This window comes from Phalacrocorax aristotelis, chromosome 17 (genome assembly GCF_949628215.1).
Source record: "Phalacrocorax aristotelis chromosome 17, bGulAri2.1, whole genome shotgun sequence".
Classification (NCBI taxonomy): Eukaryota; Metazoa; Chordata; class Aves; order Suliformes; family Phalacrocoracidae; genus Phalacrocorax; species Phalacrocorax aristotelis.
Window position 1 is genome coordinate 1303695 of NC_134292.1, and position 7143 is coordinate 1310837.

A 7143-nucleotide genomic window follows, 5' to 3' on the forward strand; every position below is an offset into this window, starting at 1 on the left:
GCAGAAGCGGTCTCTGGGGAGCCCCCCACCTGCCAGGGCTCGACCAGGCGCTGGCTTTCGGCAGGACCCTGATGTATGCACGGGGGTTTGGGGCTGGCAGAGCTGTGGAGGAGGCTGTGCACCAGTGCAGAGGCTGCCTGCCCGGCGGCTGTCCGTGTGCCAGCGCAGAGCTGCCAGGCTGTGCAAGCCTGGCACTCACATCCCTCGGCAGCACGACAGACACAAATGGGAACAGACAGGCCGGCTCGAGTGGTAAAGATCAAACCCCAGGAGCCTGGGGCAGCTGTCAGTGAGAGATGGGGCGCTCAGGGCCATCCCGGGAGTGGCAGCCCCATTGCTCACCCTGCCTGGTGATGCCCCTGCTAAAGCGCTGTGTCCCTACGTGGCTGCAGTGCACGGTGTCCCTGGCAGAGTGTGGGCAGGAGCCTGCTGAGGGGCTGCTAGTGCTGCCTGCGTACTGCAGCCACCATGGCAGGGCTGGCCATAGTTCAGGGCCATGCCATGGGGAGAGGATATGGGGCTTTGCCTGCCCTGGATTTCAGATCTGGGGGGATGTGCAAGCCACTGTCGGGGTGCAGGAATAGATGGCCCCTGCTTCTCCTGCTTGATTCTGCCCACAGGGATGCTCCTGCACCCAGCACCTCTCCAGGGGCTGTGTCCCAGCTTCTCCACAGGCTTGGGAGGGCAGAGGGGAAGGTGGCCCCAAAACACGCCTGCTGGGAACTGCTATGGAAAGCCCCCTTCACAGGCCTGTGTGGCTGCCCCAGCCTGCGTCAGCAGGTGGAAACATCAACCGCCTGCCCCAGGCTCTTACTGAGCCAGCGGCTGCCGGAGCACGGTGCTGCTGCAGTGGCACGTGGGTTGTGGCTTGTAGAAAGCTGGCTGGTTGCACCCACGCTCCCAGGGAGCAAGGCAGGGTGAGCACCCTGCATAGTTGGGGCATGACAGGCAGCACCCACCAAGGTGATTTGAAGGAGCAGAAGCAGATGCCAGTGGCACAGGGCTGGCACACCAGGATCTGCAGGTCCAGGCACAGCTTCCTCATCCTCCTCTAGCCCCAAAGAGGTTTGAAAAGAGCCCTGGGATCCAGCACTGGCCCCAAACACCTGGATTTTGCACAACCTGCCTGTCTCCCACTGGGAAGCTGACAGCCGTGGCCCCGGTGCCCACGTCCTGCTTGCCCAGGGGTGGCCCCTTGCAGGCAGCAGTGCTGCTGCCACCAGCACAGAGCAGAAGGGGCAAGGGTCCATGGTGCAGCCGGGGAGCAAGGAGAGGGCATGGCTAATTGGGATAATTGCTAAAGCAGGCGAGGGGCGAGCAGGGAGGGAGGTGGCGAACAAGGAGCCGTTGTGCACAGGCGGCCCAGGCATGCAGCCCCGGCTCCAGCCGGCAGCGAGAGCCAAACAAACAGGGACTGTTTGAAGTAAGGGAGAACAAGCTGACGGCAGGACAGAAACCAGACCTCCACTGGGAGAGAGCCGGAGCCAAGGGCTTAGCTGGGAGCTGGGTGCTGCATGGGATCTGCCTGCTCCCAGCAGGGAGAGCATCCCCAGACTGCCATTTCAAAGCCTTCACTTGGGGCAGGATGGTGCCGTCCCTGATCCATCCCTGGGGCAGGCGTGAAAGGGGGAGGATGGCAAACTGCTGGGGATGCTCCAGGCCAGAAGACGGGTGACAGCCCTTCTGCCGCAGCCATCCCCAGGACTAGAAATTTTGAATCACGGAAAAATAGCTGGAAATCAGCCCTTTGTCCTAAAAAAGCCATTGGCAGGTATAGTCGCCATGCAAGATCTCCGTGTGGTTGTGGCACAGCGGAAGCTGCGGCATGACCCAGTGCGGCTGTTTGCAGTGAAAGTGAAAGCAGTGCCTGCAGGGAGCCCACCAAACGGTGGATGCCAGGAGCTGCCCTGGCCTCAGCCCTGCTTCTTCCTTCACAGGAAGTAAAAATTACATTTGAGGAGGGAAAACTATGGCCATGCACATGAGGTGCCCAGCCAGGCGTCCCCAGCTGGAACTCTTACAGCCTGTTTCCCAGGTCTCTGCATGCGAGCAAGCATTTAGCCTTGGGAGACACCCAGGCTGTTTGCTGCTGCCCGGCCATGAGCAGGGTGCTGCAGGTCATGGCCCATTGGACACAAATCCCACAGCATCGACCTGCCATGGGCTGGGCTGAAGTTGGCAACGGGTGAACTGCCCTTCCTAAAGTCCCCATGCAATGGAATGAGGCCACCCTGCACCGCCCCTGTCCCCATGGCACATTGCATGTGAGGGTGCACAAGCACCAAGGGTGCAGTGAGGGACATCTCCATGCTGGCTGAGCGGAGATTCTGCACGTGGGTAGGACAGAGCTGGAGGGGGGAGATTTTGGCACTGGAGGGTGGTGTCAGTCGAAGCGCCTTGGCTCCGTGCTTGCCTCCTGCTTGCTTGCACATTCAGCGGCTGCTCCATGCAGGGAGGCAGCTCCAGGTCCAAAGCCAGTCAGGAACAACCCACCCTCAGCCCCAGAGCACTCGCTGCTGGGAGGAGACAGGAAGGACTTGCTCCGGGCCAGGAAATCCTTGCTTTCTCCTCCAGCTGGGCCACAGTGGGCAGCCACAATGCAAGCTTCCCCCACACCACTGCCAAGGCCTGGCGTGACCCGGGGGCTGGCCAGGCTGGGGAGCCGCAGGGGAGGGGGACGGAGGGTAAGTGTGGAGGGCGATAAGGAAACAAGCTCCTCTCCTTGTTCCTGCAGCTGGCGTGAGCCCCAGGAGAGGCAGGCAGCAGGCCAGGCACCAGCCGACTCGTGTGATGCTGGTTCCGGCCGTGCCAGCCTGGACACCGGATTATGTGTCCGATTCGTTATCCTTGAGGGATGCAGCATCCCCCTGCCAGGGCAGAGTGGGTCTTAAACTAGAAAGGCTTTGGGCTTTGCAGCCACAGCCTGAGCATCCCCCATATATGTGGATGACATGCAGCCTAGGCTTGGAGGAGACCCAATACACCAAGAAAACATGCCTCTGCAGTGTCCTCAGCCCTCCTGCAGGCACATCAGTGAACCAGGGAGGCAGATAGGTGCCCAGCATCCACACGTGCTATACATGCACGTGTGCCTCAGCTGTGCACAGCACCCGCTGCATTTTGCACATCCCCAGGGTGCTCCCAATGTCCCTGTCCCCTACTTGCAGGCCTGCAGGGTGGCTGAGATGTCACATTGGGAGAGTGCACCGTGTGCAAGACAGAGCTGGTGACAGATCCTGTCAGATCTGGGGAGCTGCCAACCCTGTCGAGGGATGTAGGGTGAGCAACAGAGCCTTGGGGATTTTGCAGAGAAGCCTGCGTTGCTCCAGGTTACTGAGCTGAATCCCGGGAGCTGGTGTTGAGGGCAGGATGGGACCTGTTGCAGGATGGATGCATGGCCCAGGGACCCCTGGTGCCTGCAGCCCATGTGCTGACCCAAGTGACGGGACACATCCTGGCATTGCAGGCAATCCCTCCTATCGAGCAGATTTTGCAGGTCATTTCCAGGCTCCGTTTTGGCTTTAAAAGCTGCCACTATCCTTTGGGACATATCACTTTCCCTAAGAGGGAAGCAAGAACTGAGAAAACTCTTTGCATGCCACAGGCAGACTACAGGGTGTGGGGCTGCGACTACACATGGACACCGGGCACGTGAGGGTGCCAGGGCCCCATGCTATGGGGCACAGCTGTGGGGCTGCCAGGTCACATGTCCACACCAGGCTGTGCCGCGTGCTGCATCGAAAGGTAGGTTCAGTGCCAGGACCTGCAGGATGCGATGCTGAGCACAGGGTGCCAGCCTGGCCTGCGGGGATGCGCTGAATTTTACACTGTGCTGCGGTTTCCCACCCAGTGTGCTGGAAATAGCTCTGTGCTGCCCCCAACCCCCCATGCCCCCCCATACCCACACCCCCCCAGCAGCTTTGTCCTTGTGCACTGGTCTGTGCTCCCTAGGTCATCCCTCAAAGGTGCACCACTGGTGCCCTCCATGGCATCCTCGTGCCAGCAGCCCCAGCTCCTCCTCCATACTCGCTGGGTCCCAGCTGAGCCCCTATTCCCAGTGGCACTGACCCCATGGGGTTCCCCTTATGGACACTCACCCCAGTAATGCCTCCTGCTCCCTGGGCCACCTTGTGATCCTTCCTTCTGTACCTGCCCAGCCTCACTCTGCTTTTTAATGAGGAGGCAGCCAAGAATTAAGGCAAACGCCTTGGAGAAGACCTTGCACAGCAGAGGGGCCTATGGAAGGAGCCTTGTGATGTCCCAGAAGAAATCATCCCACCTGCCTGTCTTTGTTTCACACAGACTGAATTTGGGGTTTGGTTTCCCTTTGCTGCCCTGGCCCAATTCACCCCCGTGCCCTTTTCACTCACTGACCACCTACGGGCTCTCCTTAGCTTCAAAAACTTCTTCAATCCCACCAAGGTTTGGTGAGAAACCACCATCTGTGTTGGGGGCTCTCACCAAGCTGCTCCCCCAGCTGATTGCAAAGCCAGTCCCTCTAGGAAACGCCACTCTGCATCATCCTACCTTACTGATGGGCTGGAAAGAACATCATCACCCTCAAGTGCTGGCACCATGGCACTGCATCTCCCGAGGCACAGGAGGGAAATATTCAGCAAACGTGATGTGTCAATGAGTTTTTATGTCCTGGTGACTGGGAGAGCCCCTGGGAGGAGCTGGAAAAGCTCCACCGACCCTGATGTCACATGCGTGCCTGTCCCTAGGGGAAGGGTGCCCAGCAGCAGGATGTGCCCGTGGCTTTCTGGTTTGTTTTTTTTTTAACAAAATAAGTGTCCCTTTCACTGTGTGTGGAACTCCAGAGAGTTGAGGCATTGCATGAGATCGCTGCAGTGACTGGTATCCTTCAAAAAATCCTAAAAGCTTGTGTTTGGTCACGCAGGATGGGGCACTAGGGTACCCTGCCATGGTACTGCTGTGAAGACCCAAAATCTTTTTTTGATGAGTATTGCAGGAATTGCTCAGCCCAGCACTTTCCTCCTGGCTGCATGTCCCACACCTGGGGATGGTCCTACCCCTGCAGCACCCGCTGGGCTCCAGACCCGTCATCAGCTGCTGGCACTGGGGACACAGCCCCTGGCCTCCTCTGCGGATCTGCCCCCTCGTTTTTGGGCTGCTGGGAGGCAGCACAGGCTGCAAGCAGGCGCCTGAGTTGGAAAAAAAAAAAGGCAATTGAAGGTTGGCTTTTTCTTCTGTTTCTCCTGGTTTTCTCAGGCTCCTCCTCAAATCGCAGAGGTTGTCTCCTGGCCTGCACAGAGCCAGAGCACCTTTCTCTGCAAGCACCATGGCACCTCCCGACGACCTTCCTCCCATCACCTCTCCTAGCACACAATATTTCCTGGGTGGGCACTGAGCTTTCAGTTAGTTTTTTTCTGTTGAATTTTTTTTTCCCTGCAAACAATTGCAGGAAATTAGGCTGGTTTTAAGCAACAAGTAGCTACGCATTAGTTTGGCTCATCCATTTACTCAAGCGGTGCAGAGCTCCAGCGCACTCACCGGCTCCCAGCTTAGGAAGTCCCACATGGGACGACTCCAAAATAGCAGCTTGGGCTCAGATGCAGCAGCTTTTCCATCTGAGGATTCTCCATCATCTGTAAATCCCCCAAGGAGCCACATGAGAGTGCAGGACATGGCTCTCCAAGCTCAATTCGGAGTCCTATTTTACCAAGGAATTAAATATTTGAACTTCAGGCTCCAGATTAGGGGGTGCTGCTCCTAGATTGGTGGTAACTCTCCTCAGATGGGGCTGCACTGCCAGAGCTCTGCCCCACTGCCGGCACTGAACGCTGAACAACTCTGCCATGCCCAGACTTCCCTCCATGGCTCCAGCACGCTGCGGGGGACAAGGAGCAGGGAACAAAGTTTTTCAGTGCTGAAAAGGGCAGATTTAGGCTTTCACTCCCTGAATCTCCCTCTTGCGCAGTAACACTGAATTTAAAGGACTTATTTAACTCCATTTGTGGGGACCGCCGGACTCCTGGGAAGGGGGGGCTGGTGCCCATCATCCCCTCCCAGAGGGGAGAGGTGAGCCCTGAGCCACCTCCTGCCTGTGGGGTGCTGGGGTTGCCCATCCTGTCCACCTGGGGGACAGCAGGACGAACCTCAGTGCCCAGGGGCCCAGAGCTGCATGGATACAAATCTGCCCGATGCTGCGATGACCTGCAGCCAGCGAGGGACGGTGATGGACACAGCCCCTGGGGCATCACCAGAGTCGCCAGGGCAACTGGTCCCAGTGTCTTAACATCCCAGGTGTGTTTGCTGGCTGTGTGTGACAACAACCTCCCTCTCTCATGGGTGTCCCCCTTCCCAGCTCCCATTACAAACAAAACCACATTTCCAAGGTGCCCCGTTTCTGGAGGATGGACCACAGTGATGCCAGCCACCCCACACGTTGCAGAGTCTGGGCCGTGATGCATCCCCTGCCCGCTGGTGTTGCAGCAGGTCAGTGCTGAGGCTGAAGGGAGACTGGGAGCACCGGTATGGCACTCGTGAGAGTGCGCTGGTGCTTGATGAGGATGGAGGTGTCACTGAAACTGTCCTCATGGGTGGGACACTTGTATGGGCACTGCCCCATGGGGGGCTTGCAGGTGGGAGATTTGCACAAAGATCTTCATGCACTTGGGGCATTTATAGAGTCTCTGCTGCAGGGGCTTTTTGGGACAAGGGTTCTCTGTGTCATCCGTGAAGTCCCCAGCAGCCTGGGAGGGGGTGTCCCCCTGGTCCCCTAATGTGCCAGAGCCTCCACCTCCTCGTTCTCAACATCTGTCAGAAGAAAGAAAACTGTATAAAAAGCTATAACTTCTTCCATGGACAACCAGCACCTGCTGGAGACACTACTCCCACAGGAGTCACCCACAGCTGGGTCAAAATATGCCCAAGGAGATGAACAAGCCCCAGGAGGGCTCAGAACCTCAGCCCTGATGGCAGTGCCCTCCCCAGCCTTGGTGCTCTGGAGTTCCCCTGTGACATGGGAGAAGAGGGTCAAAGCTCCTTGAGGCTGACACGGGGCTGGTGAGCTTTGAGGAGGAAGGAGGGATGCTGCTGTGACCCTAAATTCATCAGCCTTTAGGAGCACCTTGCCTTTAGGCAGCAGCCCAAATCACAGGTGCCGTGGTGGCCGCCTTG